This window comes from Hetaerina americana, unplaced genomic scaffold, assembly GCF_022747635.1.
Source record: "Hetaerina americana unplaced genomic scaffold, ioHetAmer1.1.p SCAF_6, whole genome shotgun sequence".
Classification (NCBI taxonomy): domain Eukaryota; kingdom Metazoa; phylum Arthropoda; class Insecta; order Odonata; family Calopterygidae; genus Hetaerina; species Hetaerina americana.
This window is the reverse complement of record NW_027287205.1, coordinates 87829520-87835519: the sequence shown is the minus strand read 5'-3', so window position 1 is coordinate 87835519 and position 6000 is coordinate 87829520.

Below are 6000 nucleotides of genomic sequence, written 5' to 3'. Positions count from 1 at the left end.
ATTCTCTTATTCTATTTCTTGTTTAACATGAATGTCCACAAATTCTCGGCCTCCAGATTCAGCTTAGTGAAGTAAACTGAAATATTTCGCGGAATAGAAGCCGACCACCGCAATCAACGGCAATCTAACAAATGAAACTGGTTCCAACGGGTCAAGAGAAGTACTGCGTTTGTCCAGGGTGGGCTACAAGCTTAACTCCACCCAAGCATTCTAAATCAAAATTAAATGTTACGTCAATGTTATTTACTAATATATACTTCCTTGTCCAATAAATAAGCGAACTGAGGATGAAATTTTTTTTTGCAAATTTTAGTCTACATCGATTTAGTCATCTGTTCAAAGTACTCTCCTTTCGTTGCTATGCACTGATTTCATCTTATTTTACACTGTTTAAAGCACCTTTGGAAGCCCTCGGAAGTTAGGCTTTTTAGTTTTCTCGTCGTTTCTTGCTTTATTATATCCACATCTTCCCAGTGATGTCCCCTCATCACATTTTTGCATTTTGGGAATAGGAAAAAGTCGCAGGGGGCGAGATCTGGCGAATAAGGAGGATGATCAAGGATGATGATTGACTTTTTGGCAAGAAACTGGCGGACAATCAACGCCAAATGTGCAGGTGCGTTGTCATTGTGAAGGATCTATACATCACGTCCGGTTATAATAGTGTGCACTGTTGATTTTCCTAAATTTAGTTCATCAGCTATCATTCGGACAGTTTTTTGAAGATTGGGAAGGACAGGAGACCGCACACGATCAATGTTGTCGTCAACACAGGTGGCTGAAGGCCGTCCCGGACTTGCATATTCCGTGGCGTCTTGTCGGTCATCTTTTAAACGCTTAATTCACTTGTAAACGGATGTTTTCTTCAGAGCATTGTCACCGTAAACAGCTGTCAACGTTTCAATAATTTCTTGATAAATTTTACCGCACTTAACCAAAAAACTTGATGTTGATTCGTTGCCCCGCGATTTCGTCAATTTCCATTTTTTGACAAACAGTAATTACATGGACAACAGAAACTAACACCGTATAGAAGGAAAGAAAACATAGCAATTCCACATTTACACTTTATTCAGACGACCATGGTTTCACCACTGCGTGGCATCTTCAGGTATCTCCACCTGAAGATGCCATGAAGTGGTGAAACCATGGTCGTCTGAATAAAGTGTAAATGTGGAATTGCTATGTTTTCTTTCTTTCTATACAATGGAAAAATTCCACAGAGTAACGGCTAAAACAGTCTCTTATAAAAACTAACACAACTGGCACCCTACTTAGAGTTCGACAATCCGCCAAGCACAGACGGCTCATTGGGTCTCAGCCAACTAGCGTCGCTACTGGACGGGGCTATAGTCCGCGTTATGGCCCCCAGTCTACGTCTATCCTCCTGCTTCAATGACCACGTTTCCGCGCCGCATATAGCTAATCTCCATATCACAGTTTTTACGAGTCTTTTCCTAACATCCTTACTCAACGACCCCGTCATCAACTCCCTCCTTATGAAAGCCTCTTTGCCTAGCGCAATTCTTCTCCTTACGTCCCAACTACTTTGACCGTGTTGGTCCAAGACACTACCAAGATACGTAAACTGTTCTACCTGCTCTAGTTCTTGCCCTCCTATTTTAATGTTTAGCTTACCCTTTTTCTTTCTAGAGACTCGCATAACCTTTGTTTTATTAATATTGATTCTCATCCCATATCTGTCGAACTGAATTTCCAATTCACCCTACAATGTTTGCAGCCCTTTGGCTGACTGATAAACTATAGCTTGGTCATCAGCGAACCTAACTGATTTTATGGATTCCCCGCCCACTTTCATCCCTACTTCCAGTTCTTCCCATGCCTCTTTAATCATTTCCTCTACATACAGGTTGAACAGCAACGGTGATAATGGGCAACCCTGCCTTAAACATCTTCCTAAGACTGCCCATCCGGAGTCCCCGTTCCCCACTCCCACCTGAGCAGTCTGAGACATGTACAGGTTGCGGATTAGCCTCCTTTCTCTCCAATCTATTCCTATTTTCTTAAATATACTCAAAAGCTTTCCCCAATTCACTCTATCAAACGCTTTTTCGAAATCTACGAAAAACACAAATACCTCCAGGTTGTGTTCTATATTCCTCTCGATTAATAATCTCATTACTGCAATGGCATCACGCGTACCTCTCCCCTTCCTAAACCCAAACTGATCATCCCCTAAGTAATCATTTGCCCTACTCTCTATCCTTTTCTTTTTGATCCTTACAATAACTTTAGCTGCGTGGGATATCAAACTTATTGTCCTGTAGTTCTCACATGATGTAGCATTTACCTTATTCGGAATAGGAACTAAAACCGATCTCACAAAGCCTGCCGGCCAGATTCGTACTTCATAGATACTACTAATCATTTGCTATACAGCGCACCGATTTCACCCTTCCTCTCCAAACTTTACATATCCTCGCACTGCGTCTTCCACCATCCTTCTTTTGCTTTATTTGTTGCCCACCTCAATTTATTGTTTAATTCTTTGTACTTCATTTTGTTCATTCTGTATTTAGATTCTTCCAATTTCGCCGCTCATCCATCTTTGTAATCATCTCATCCGTGATCCATGGTTTCCTAGTCCTTTTACCGTTAACGGTTCCAATAGTGTCTTTTGCGGCTTTAGACAACCCTTTCTTGATAAATTCCCATTTTTCTTCGATAGTACTAAGCCCTTTACCATCCTACATGATTTTCTCTACAGCCTGTTGGCACTCCTTCCTTTTCAAACCATTCAATGCTTCTACGTTCTATTTTCTGACTCGCCGCCCCTGCCGTATCTTTTTGAAACGGACGCTACATTTCATAACAACTAAATTGTGGTCTGAGTCCACATCCGCTCCCGGGAAGCTGTGCGAATTTATCACACTGTTCCTAAACCTGTGTCTAACCAGGATATAATCTAGCTGATATCTTCCTGAGTCACCTGGCATTTTCCATGTATACCTGCGTCTTTTGTGGTGTATAAACCAAGTGTTGGTGATGACTAACCCCTGTCTCCTGCAGAACTCAACTGCTTTCTCCCCGCGGTCATTCCTCGTGCCTAAACCGTAGTCCCCCACCTCACCATCTCGTCCCTCGCGTACCGTCGCATTTCAACCCCAATCACTATCAAATGTTTCCCTGCAGGAACACACGCGATTATGTCCTCCAACTGATCGTATACCCTATCGACCTCTTCTTCCTTATGGTTGCTCGGTGGCATGTATACCTGAATAATAACCAAGTTCGTCGATTCTCTTTATATCTCTACTAGTAATAATCTATCCGTTACCTACTCTAAGTTTACTACGCTTCTTCCTACCTCTTCATTTAATACCATAGCAACCCCTCGTTGGCTCTCGTCCCCGCCGCTGTATATTATTCTATACTTATCACTCCAGTAATCCCCGCTATCCTTCCATCTCACCTCGCATAGACCTAAAATATCTATATTTCCCCTTTCCATATCTCGCTTAATATTTTCCAATTTCGCTGTCGTCATCATTGTCCTAACTTTTCACGTCAAAGTTTAGTTTAGTTTAGTTTCATTAGTTTCATTCTAGCTAATTTTTTCTTCTTCTCCTGCGTCTTCTGTTCTGCTGCCGGTAGTTTTCCCTTGCAAGGGTTTCGTGGGATGACGACCGCGGAAGCCTTGCCTCCCCCGCTGCCGGGCACGACACACTGCCGATTTGGGCGAACCCGTAGTTGCCAGGACTCAAAATCTCTGTATTGTCTATCATTTAAATCTTGGGAATGATAATTGAGGTGGTTTCCCGTTGCCTTCCTCAATAGTGTTTTTAACGTGACACCATCACTTACTGGCCGCCCCTCTGGGGTCAGACGCCATTGCAGCCGCCTCACTGAGGAACAGACGCCGCGTGGACTACCTTTCGTCTGGCTCCTAACCTTCGACCTATCTGGCATGGGTGACCCTACCAGGAGCAATTTTTATTACTCCCGCCAGCACAGCTCTAGGGGTCATCGGAACGTGCAAGCCCTCCCACCACGTCAAGGTTGTAGTCCAGGGGGGGAATTACTACGGTATGCAAGTTTAGGTAATTATCCAGGGATGCTAGACCAGCTACTAGGAAGTAGCGCGATCAGACTAGAGCTAGATAGAATAATGATCACACGCTAGGCTACCCATCATAGCAAAATGTGTCCTTGGCGACATCTTTGACTGTTATGAAGATAACTTATTTATATTAGGAAATAAGACTTCATAAATCTGTGTGATTTAGTGTCTTTAACCACATTTCTTATTGTCTCTCCCGTTTTCTTCCTCTTTTCGTTATTTCCGGCGTTTTAACTTCCTCTCTTCTACCAGTGTTCACGTAATCTCGATTTTCTACCCCTTTCCCTTTTACACTAATCTCACGTCATATTCTCTGCCACACCTCAAAAATCGCCATTCTTCAGTCATCTTCACGCAACAAAAGCCATGAGAATACATCAACTTTATGAATATTTCTTTCGCTTCATATATACGTAGGTGATCCCATAAGTACTCGGCCTGATCTAAAGATGGCGGTAGTGATTTAAAAAAATCACTGTATTAAAAAGTATGAAATCCATAAAGCATATCTTTCAAGTTGAAAGACGTTACGTTGCTTAGTATTTGTTTGGCAGGCATCAATAGTGAACCTTTCAGTGAATTTGTGCGCATGAAGATAATTCTGAACTGCTGAAAAGCTGAACTGGATTCTTCTCTGAACGAGTCTGCTCCTTCGTTTACAACAGTAAAATATTGGGTAGCAGAGTCTAAACGATCAGTCAAGGCGAGCACCGCATTGGTCGAACAAATGAGGTGCCGACTTCAGAAACGGTGAAAAAAATCCACAAAGTGAAACTGGATGATCGTTGAGTGAAAGTAAGCGAGCTATCCGACGTAATAGGTATTTCAAAAAGTTCGGTACATCGCATATAAACTGAAAATTCGGACATGAGAAAGCTCTGTGCAAGACGGGGGCCGTGTTTGCTCTCACTCGAGCAAAACCAGTGTCGTGAAGATGTTTCAACTGTGTTTAGCACAGTTTCATTGGAACAGAGCAGAATTTTTGCGCCGTTTCATAACCATAACCATGAATGAAACATGGGTCCATTACTTCAAACCTCTGAGGATAAAAGAACAACAAAAACAATGGACTAAAAAGGGAGAACCGCCTCCACAGAAGGCGAAGACCGTTTCATCTTCAGGCAAGGTCTTGGCGTCGGCGTTTTGGGATGCGCGTGGGATAATTTTCATTAAAAATCTTGAAAAAGGAAATCTATCAACGCGAGGCGAGTATTATGCGAACTTATCGCAACATTTGAGCGAAGAAATCAAGCAAAATCGGCCGCATTTGGCTAAGAAGAAAGTGTTGTTTTATCAAGACAATGCACCAGTTCACAAATCCATCATGGCAATGGCCGAAATACATTAATTAAACCTTGAAATGCTACCTCATGCCAATGGCTACCTATTCGCCAATGTTAGCCCCTTAGGATTATTTTATAATCGCAAACTTGAAAAATGGCTCAATGATTAAGGATTTTCCAACCGTGAAGAGGTGATGTGGGCAGTCAATTGCTATTTTGAGAAGCAAGACAGTTCTCATCATAAAAGGGTATCGAAATTGTTGAAAATCGCTGGGAAAAGTGTAGAGAGCTGAAAGGAGATTGTGTTGAAATATAAATAAAATTTGTCCGAAGTATTAGTTTTCTTTTTTTGGGTCGGGTACTTCTGGTACCACCATCGCATTCCATATTCTGGATATTTTTATCGAAGAACTAGCAAAAAATAAAAAGACAGGGGCTACCCTGCTTATTGGCCAGGGGGAACTCAGCCGCATAGGATTGTGGACTGTAATAAATGACTGTTAAATAATGTAAACCGGATGAAATACGGTTCAAGCGTCGTAGCGTTCACCCCATATTCCTAATTGCATTTTCCTCGTGCAAGTGTTAACCAAATATAATTAAATTATGGTGCGGTCTTTGAAATGATTGCTGGGC